This window comes from Podarcis liolepis, assembly GCF_965112155.1.
Source record: "Podarcis liolepis genome assembly, chromosome: 8".
NCBI lineage: Eukaryota > Metazoa > Chordata > Lepidosauria > Squamata > Lacertidae > Podarcis > Podarcis liolepis.
In genome coordinates this window covers 89,901,698-89,911,508 of record NC_139560.1, presented here as the reverse complement: position 1 = coordinate 89,911,508, position 9,811 = coordinate 89,901,698, and the positions used below count along the sequence as shown (strand labels likewise).

Here is a 9,811-nt window from a genome sequence, read left to right as displayed (position 1 = left end):
ACAGTTTCACAAGCTCCCTCTAGGGGAAACAATTTCTTTTTGTATCCATCCTTTTTTTTTTTTTAAAGCAGATCTAGCAACAAAGTTTTCCTTTTTTGGATATTTTGTCAATATTTTGTTCCTTTTAAATGCGAAGGGGAACAATGGAATCAGTATGTTTCTCTTCTTTTTAACTATCTGTCAAAAACGTTTGTCCATAGTCAATGAACTTCCCCAGAACGTCTGTCCTGACACCCAGCTCCCAGGTTCAAGACGGTGGAAAATTGCCTTTCTTTACTCTTTCTTCTGCAGGTTTAAACAGTCTAAAAAAAGGTTCCCCCCTATTCTCCTGCTTCCAAGGGGGGTTCAGTAATTTTAAATGATGAAATTTTGGTCCTTTACAGACGACTTTCTAAACTCTAGCTTGCCATGTCTTTGCTTCAATCTTTCTACAAAAAGCGGAAGGCGGACTTCCTGTTTAGACCTTCCCGCTTCAGTGCCAAATAAAAAAAATTCTTAATCCAATTTTCCGTTCTACTCACAAGCAGTTGTTTAAAATCGAATTGTCCACAGGAAAAAGTCAGCGCTCTCCGGCAACAGCAATGCGGCTTCACTCTGTGAAAGAAGCAGTCGATTCAAAGCACCACACCACTCACCCCACGTCGTTCCGGATCCCCGAAAACCGGGTTTCCCCGCGAGTAGGGGGGGCGCAAAGGTGCCAGCCGAATCCCACGTCCACAGGCTTCTCCCGTCTGTGGTTTTTGATGGGTTTCCGCCTCGCCGTGGTGGTTCAGACCCTGTTTTCCACGGAGCGGATTCCTCCCGATCAGAGGAAATCCGCCATTGCCACAGGTCCTGCCCGTGATTTCCAACGGCCTGCGAAACTGTATCTCAGGGGGCCCCTGCCGGGTCAAATTCACATTCCAAAAACCATACATTCACATTCCGATGACCATGGTCCTCCTCCCCCGTCCTCCTGTAGGCAGGCCATCTTGACGAGTATATGAAACTGCGTCACAAAGCTTTCCTTCTGTTCCCGATCTTTCCACCAGCCTTTCTTTGTTCTTTGTTCAATAATTCATTTCCACCTCTCTCTGGGAAGGAGGATTATTGGGTACTCACATAAGACAAAAAAAGAAAAGTTTTTTCCCTCCCCCCCTTTCCATTTCAGTCTGACATACCAGTCTCTTAATGATGAGTCTTCACTTGATTTATTATCCAGCCTGTTGCTCCGCACACAGAGGTCCCATTAATCAGCAGTCTTTACACCCAATCTTCGCTTGAAGTATGTGCAATTGCTTCTTTATCCAATTATATATTTTGAAGTAATGCAAACCAGTGCACAATCAGAGATGGCATCTGGGAGAGCGGCCTCACACGAGGGCTGTGTGCCAAGTGCCCGGTCACCCCCTTCTTTCGAATCCGGGGGTGAATTATGGGCACAGCTGGCAAGGCAGTCCCCCCCATCCCCTTGGGGGGGGGCAAGGGAGGCTACATACTCCCATAGCAGCCTCTTAATTACCATGTGTGGGTCGGAGAGATGTTATTGTCGGCCATCTTTCAATGCCCCCCTGGTGGCCCCCAGTGAGAAGTGAAGTTACAGGGAACCAGGCAGAGGGTCTTCTTTGTAGTGGCACCCACCCTGTGGAATGCCCTCCCACCAGATGTCAAAGAAATAAACAACTATCTGACTTTTAGAAGACATCATACTAGGGAAGCTTTTAATATTTGATTAATTATTGTATTTTAATATTTTGCTGGAAGCAGCCCAGAGTGGCTGGGGAAACCTAGCCAGAGTATAAATAATAAATTATTATTATTACTACTGCAAGGGAATTTTGATGGAACCTGGTACAGGAAAAAGGAGGGTTCCAAACATTATACAAAATATTCCATACTATTAAACCAACTGTTGGGGTTCTTTTTTAGCTATGGTACTTTGCTATTGGCTTTTTGGTATAATGGTTAATCAGGTCTTCCACATAAGTCTACATTTTTTTCAAAAGCAGAATCCATTTTGTAGCTATATGTTCTGTCTGCTTAATTTTGAATAGAACAGAGGGACTTGCTTTGTTCCATCTCTGAATCTTGTGACTGAATTCATCATTTATTGTCATCATTATTATTTCTCCTGAGGACTGCTCAGTTTAAATTTCAGTCAGGAAAAGTGGGGGAGGAGGGAGACAAACCCATTACCTACACTCAGTTATAAAATCCTGCTGCTACTCAGCTAGAATATAAATTCACTGAGTTGGGAGAATAGGGCATCAATCAAAATCAAATTGCTTTGGGGAAACTGAATGTCTTAGAGAATTAGGGATGTGGTAGAGATTATTTCACCATTGCTATAGGTCACTAATTGGAATCCATCTCAAATTAGCAATAGTGACCTGAATTTAGGAGTGAAAGACATTTTGTAATCTTTAAGGAATTAGTAGGTGGTGCCAGGCCATGGAGCCATGCAGTTAAATGCTAGTTTAGAGTTGGTAGTAGCTTCATCACAGATGTTAACTGTTCCTGGATTTGAAACAGTCTGAAGCCAGGGGTCGGCAATCTATGGTTCATGGGCCACAAGTGGCCCACGGGGCCGTAGACTGGCACAGGGTGGTGGGGGACTCACTTCCACAGCACCAGAAATCATGTCTGTGTGGACGCAAATTCCGGAAATCGCGTCTGTGCAGAGGCAGATGCCGGAAATCGTGGGCGCACGCACGACCTGGCCCACAGAGCGATGTCTGCGGGAGTGAACTGGCCCAGGCAGGGTAAACCTTGCTGACCCCTGGTCTGAAGCCCTTTCAGGGCACACAATAATGGCATGAAGATAATTGCATGCTTGCTCACCACCCCTGCCCCTGCGGCCTGATCACATCCTGTGCTGTGTCTTCCCCAATGCTCTCCATGCATTTGAGAGCATGTCTGCAGCAGGTTCCACCTGTCCAGGGACAGCCTACTTTTGCTCAGCACACTGCTCTGCAGCAAGCATCCTCCCAAATACGCAGACAGTGTTCAGCCCTTCCGTCTCTCACAATTACCAGTGTTATGTAGTGTAGTTTCACCCTGGGCCAACAGGGGGATACTGTATATAGTTTTCACTCAGGTCTGTAAATAGTTTTCACTCAGGTCCGCGTCTGTTATTTTAGGCGGGAACTCTGGGCTGTTGTGGTTACAATGTTGACGGCCGGCTGCCTATAAATACAGGCCGGCTGAGCTGTTCGCAGGCAGTTCTATTCCAGCTTACCATAATAAAGAGCTACTTGAAGAAATCGCTGTGCCGGCTGCTATGTCAACCCACAACTTAACACTGGCGACGAGGGTGGGATGGATGGACATCAGAGCACAGCCAGATGCGGCCAGCCTCTGAACTGAGCTGAATCACTGAGCTGAATCACAGAGCGAAATCACTGAGCGAAATCACTGGGCAGAACCAATTCAGAGCTGACTGTTCTGGCTAGAGCACTGTGTTCCATCCATCGCCCTTCACGCCGGCATCGGAATCATGGCTTCACTTGTGCCTCTACCGCCGTTTGCGCCAGCCTCTAAATCATGGGACTCCTACCTCGCTCGGTTCGACTGCTACCTCCAAGCCAACGAGCTGACAGCAGTATCAAAGGATCGGAAGCGGGGCCTATTCCTCAGCCTCTGTGGGCCTGAGGTGTTTGAGACGGCCCGAGCGTTGGTTGCGCCTGAAGCAGTCCAGGCAACACCATGGGACACGATCCAAGAGAAGCTCCGCAACCACTACGCACCAAAGCCGTCCAAGATTGCTGCCCGCCATGCGTTCTACCACCGGAACCAGGCAGAGGGGGAGTCAATCAACAACTACACCACCGCCCTGCGACAGGCTGCAATGCACTGTGAGTTCCGAGACTTAGACGATGCCCTGATGGATCGAATCGTCTGCGGGGTCCGGGACATCCATCTGCAACGGCGCCTCCTAGCCAAGCCAGACCTCACGCTACAGAAAGCCATTGAGGAGGCTGTGGCCTCAGAAGCTGCTGAACGCTCCGCCCAGGAGATCCGCAAGTCCAGCAGCCCGCGTCTTGCTAGGGAGCCAGTTCCGGTGCATCATGAAGAGGCCAGCAGTGAGGAGGCATCCTCCAGTGAAGACGATGACGTGCACCAGACAAAGCGGGAGCGCAGGAAGTTCCAACAGAAGTCCAAGGGCCAACCGGAATGTGCTGGCTGCGGAGGCAACCATTCCCGTGCCAAGTGTCGATTCAGAGACGCCATCTGTAGGAAGTGTTCCAGAAGGGGCCACATCGCTAAGGTCTGCCGATCGGCTCCGTCTGACACCCCCCCCTTCATCGACTCGCAAGTCCAAGTCTTCACTCCAGTCTGCCAAGGAAAGTTGTTTCGCTCTTACCAACTGCCGCTGCCCGTCTGGAACCACGATTGGCCAAACCGACTCGCCTACGCGACGCAAGCTGAACGTCACGGTGCTCATTGAAGGAGCTCCATGTGACATGGAGATCGACACCGGGTCTGCCCTGTCCATCGTGTCATGGAGCACCATCAAAAGACTGGTACCCAGAGTGTCCAAAAGGCAACTCGACTCTCACCGAGTACACCTGAGAGACTACCAGGGAAACGACATTCCCGTGGTAGGCGTTGGCCGGTTCCGGATCGCCTTCAAGGATTTTTCGGGCCTGCTCCGGTTGGTGGTGGTCGAAGGTCAGCGGCCAAGCCTCCTAGGGCTAGACTGGTTTGATGCCCTCGGCCTGGAAGTCACCGGCATCAACTGCATCTCTAACGCAGAGACTGAGGGTCTGGTCAAAGACTTTGCCGAGGTTTTCGACGGCACCTTGGGCCAATATACAGGTACGCCCATCTCCTTTAGCCTTGATCCACAAGTCGCCCCCATCAAGCTAAAGCCACGCCGGGTTCCCTTTGCTCTCAAGGCTAAGGTGGACGAACAACTGGACAAACTGATCGCCCAATGAGTTTTGGAGCCGGTTGACCACGCAAAGTGGGAAACCCCCATCGTCACGCCGGTCAAGCCAGATGGGTCGGTGAGAATCTGCGCTGACTACAAGTGCACGATCAACAAGGCACTTCAGCAGCACGCTTATCCTGTTGTCCAACACCTGCTGCATTCCCTGGGTGAGGGTAAGGTCTTCGCTAAGCTGGACCTTGCCCAAGCCTATCAACAACTGCCAGTCGATGATGCCACTGCTGAAGCCCAGACGATCGTCACCCACCGGGGGGCATTCCGTTGCCGCCGGTTGCAGTTCGGGGTGAGTGTGGCTCCTGGCATCTTCCAAAGCCTTATGGAGCGTCTCCTGCAAGGGCTTCCGGGCGTGGTACCATATTTTGATGACGTCTTGGTGTCTGCAGACTCACACCAGCAGCTGTTCGAGCGCCTCCGTGCCGTGCTGACCAGGTTCCAGGAGGCCAGGCTCAAGGTAAAGAGGGAGAAGTGCCAGATCGCCGTTCCACAGGTAGAGTTCCTGGGCTATCTTATCGATGCCTCCGGTCTTCATCCAACCACATCCAAGATCCGCGCTGTCAGAGCTGCTTGAAGATCCTTGCTCACAGAGGATCACGCTAGCCAGCGATCATTAAGTAAAAGTCTTTATTGAGTTACAGTTTCCATTCTCACGCTGCTGCGCGCAACTCTACATCTAGTAGCTAGATCGGCAAAGCTCCGTCTGAGTCTCCGCCCCGTGTGCACCAACTTAATATCCTAGCCTGGCTCCACCTTTTCCGCCTGACTGTCCTCCTCTGGGTCCCTCTACCCCCCGGGGTCTCTTCCTTCCGGGATTCTTCTGACGCTGACCCCCCGGACCCTCCTGTCTCCTTGCGCCGGGCTTTAGGACCTGGCTCCCTTTCCGGGCTGCTTACTGCGCCACCTTCCTCTGCATTTGAACTTGGCGCGCGCGCCCAACCTTCCATTTTCCGCTTAACCGTTTCTTCGCTCCCCGATGGAGGTGTGGCCACTCCTGACTCGTGCCCTCCCTCCTGTGGTGAGCTGCCAGCGCTTGCCCCCTGGCTCCTTTCCTCTTCCCTGCTCTCTGGCGGTGACGCTGGTCCCGATTTCCAACTGCTCTCCTCTGAGTCCCCTCTGGCTCTATCTTCCTGGGGTGCCCCCCTAGACTCCCCCCTTGCCCTGGCCACTGGTGCTCCTTTCTGTGAATCCTCTGATTCACTGGAAAGACTCGGAGATCTCGGGTCGTCGTCATCACTCATCTTTTCTTCTGCCTCCTCCCCTTCGCTCTCTGTTTCCTCCCTTGCCCTTGCCTCTGCTCCTAAACCCCTGACACGCGCTATCCAGCAGGCCCCCACCCCAAAGAACAAAACGGAGTTGCAGGCATTCCTGGGGCTGCTGAACTTTTATAACATGTTCCTGCCCCACAAAGCCACAGTGGCTGAGCCTCTTCACCGACTCCTTAGCACTAAGACGCCTTGGGCCTGGGGTCATCGGGAGACGGCGGCCTTCAACGCGGTCAAGGCTCTCCTTTCTTCAGACAGTGTGCTGGTACAGTACAGTGAATCCAGGCCGCTGGTCCTTGCCTGCGACGCCTCACCTTTTGGCATCGGTGCTGTCCTTAGTCACCGTTTTCCAGATGGAAGAGAAGCACCGCTCGCCTACTTTTCCAGGACACTATCTCCGACGGAACGGAATTACAGCCAGCTCGACAAGGAGGCATTGGCACTTGTGGCTGGAGTGAAGAGGTTCCATGAATACCTCTATGGCAGGACTTTTGACCTCATCACTGACCACAAGCCACTCCTGGGCCTCCTCGCCGGTGATCGTCCAACTCCACCGGTCCTCTCACCACGCATGCTGCGATGGACTGTTTTCCTGGCTGCCTACCACTACCGGCTCATCCATCGCCCGGGGAAATCGATGGGCCATGCCGACGCCCTCAGCCGTTGCCCTCTTCCAGCATTTGTGGAAGACCCGGCTCCAGCTTCATCGCTCCTTCTGATTGAGGATCTTCCGGCAGCGCCTGTATCGGCTGCCACTGTGGCCTCCGCATCTGCCCAGGATCGCACCATCAGCCGGGTGCTCAACTGGGTGTGGAGGGGGTGGCCACAAGGGCCTTTTGCATCGGAGTTCCAGCCCTTCGCAACCAGACAACATGAACTCTCAGCTCATCGCGGCTGCCTGCTGTGGGGAGACCGCGTCGTGATTCCCCAGGGACTCCGTCAGCGCGTCCTGGAGGCTCTGCACGTTGGCCACCCGGGAATTGTCAAAATGAAGGCGTTGGCTCGGTGTTACGTCTGGTGGCCTAATATGGACGATGCCATCACTGCCTGGGTGTCCGCCTGTCAAGCGTGCCAGGAGTCGAGGCCTGCACCACCGGCAGCTAAGGGACACACCTGGGAGACGCCAAAGACACCCTGGTCGAGGGTGCACATCGATCTGGCTGGCCCCTTTCACGGCCGGACCTTTATGGTAGTGGTGGACGCCTATTCCAAATGGCTGGAGGTCGCCCTGATGCCCTCCACCACTACCGAAGCTGTCATCCGGGTGCTGCGAGGCCTGTTTGCAACGCATGGGTGTCCTGATGTCCTTGTCTCTGACAACGGACAGCAGTTCACGTCAGGCACGTTTGAGCGGTATCTTTTGGGACTGGGCATCCGCCATGCCCTAATGGCACCCTTTCATCCATCCAGCAACGGGCAAGCGGAAAGAATGGTGCGCTCGACAAAAGAGGCACTGGCGCACCTGGACCGGGGAGACTGGCATGAGCGGGTCGCCGAATACTTGTTCGTGCAACACATCACCCCTCATGCGGCCACAGGGAGGAGTCCTGCTGAACTGCTTATGGGCCGCCGCCTCAGGTCACCGCTCGACCGGCTACACCCAGACTTTGCCGTGGCTGAACCCCCAGGCTGTGCCAACGCACCACGGTCATTTGTCCCAGGAAACCAGGTCTTTGCCCGGAACTATGTGGGGGACATCCCTTGGGTGCCAGCCACAGTAGTGGGAGTCACTGGACCTCGCTCGTACCAGGTGGCACTCGAAGACGGACGCTTGTGGCGACCGCACATAGACCAGCTTAGGCGCAGGGTTGGAGACTTGGACACTACCGAGGTGCCCCCAACTGCGCTTGCGGCTCCAGAAGAGACACGTACAGATGGCGAGGCCCCACCTACACCTCCCTCGCAAACTGCCAGCGTAGAGCCGAACCAAGCCGTTTCAGAACAGACTCAGACCACTCCACTTGCGGAGGCTCCACCCACAGCAGCGGATCCAGGGGAGTTGGTTCCAACGCCACCTAGGGTCGCACCACAGCCTCAGCGAGAACTGTGTGGCCCTCCGGACTTGGCTACCAGTCCCCGGCGGTCTGGCAGAGTTTCCAAGCGCCCAACTTATTTAAAGGACTATGTTGTTGGACAGGTATCACTGTTGGTCTAAGTATGGGAAATGTAACTGATATGCTTTTGTGCTTAATTGAACCATTACGCGTAGTGCTGTATATAAGGAAACCATTACGATTGTAACTAACGCCTTATCTCGGTGGGGAGGGGTGTTATGTAGTGTAGTTTCACCCTGGGCCAACAGGGGGATACTGTATATAGTTTTCACTCAGGTCTGTAAATAGTTTTCACTCAGGTCCGCGTCTGTTATTTTAGGCGGGAACTCTGGGCTGTTGTGGTTACAATGTTGACGGCCGGCTGCCTATAAATACAGGCCGGCTGAGCTGTTCGCAGGCAGTTCTATTCCAGCTTACCATAATAAAGAGCTACTTGAAGAAATCGCTGTGCTATGTCACCCACAACTTAACAACCAGAGTATGACCTGAACATGTGGATGACATTTCAAACAAGCCTGCAGAACCTTTGGCACACCAACCCAAAGACAGCACACTTTCAAAATGATATTCTACCAAGGGCTTTATAAAACAGTTTTTTGCTGCCTGTCTGGGACTAAGAGAAAGAGGATCGTCAAGCCTATGACAAGTCGATACATTGCAGATGGCCTGCATTTGGGTCACATGAGCCACAGGTTGTAGAGGTTTTCTACTCCATCAAGCAAGTGTGATTATCAGTGGGCTCTTATTCATTCTTTTGAAGGAAGGTGACCCCACCTAGGCCCGAAGTCACCCCCCCCTCAATAATCACCCCAGGCCTCAAAAGTATCCAAAATTCCTTTCTGTTTTCTAAAAATCCACAGCTAAAGCTTTCCTCTGTTTTTATCACAAGATGCTGTGCATAGGCAAAATGTTACTTTTAAAGGCTAATGAATAGACTCTGTCAGAGCAGGCCTGAGAACGGAATCTTATCTCATTCAGTTGCAGCATCTTTGGACATGCTGAACCGCTCTCTTTCCCCTTTCCTGGGAAGGGTGCCAAGAGTCCACAATAGTCCCAAGAGAGCTTTCTGTTCATGCTCAGGGGAACTCATGGGCAGGACTCCTGAGGGAGGAGAAAGGGGAGGGAACTTGAAGGGGAATATATACTCTGTGCACATGACTGTGAACCCATGCATATTTTTTGTGAGTTATCACACTTGCTCCTTCTACCAGTTCATGGATGGTAGAAAGAAAGCTTTTTCTCCGAACTATTCCTTGAGTGTCTGTTGACTCCCATCTCCCTTTCCCGGGCGCAATATTTTTCCCACCTGAGGGCAAAGCCTCATAAGGCTACACTTTCATCAAACAAACCAGCTTTGTGTGGCTGTGTGGGAACACTGACATTGCAACATGATTAAAGAATCAGGTTTCTAGCCAAACCGTGCCTGGCCTTACTTGGACTCACACACACTGACGTGGGACAGACTTTTACAGAAGCCATAGGCATAAACCCTGGGTAAAGGTAAAGGGACCCCTGACCATTAGGTCCAGTCGCGGCCAACTCTGGGGTTGCGGCGCTCATCTCGCTTT

The 9,811-nt window shown here is 52.4% G+C and overlaps 1 long non-coding RNA gene across 1 annotated transcript; it reads right to left on the bottom strand.

Annotated features, from left to right (window-relative positions):
• Positions 1-1,067: 1,067 nt before the first annotated feature.
• On the bottom strand, positions 1,068-8,981 carry LOC310713660. The gene is made up of 2 exons (XR_014529389.1): positions 8,707-8,981; positions 1,068-3,000 (listed from the first exon to the last, which is right to left on the bottom strand). It is a non-coding gene; the product is annotated as an uncharacterized lncRNA (long non-coding RNA).
• Between the last annotated feature and the right edge of the window lie 830 nt (positions 8,982-9,811).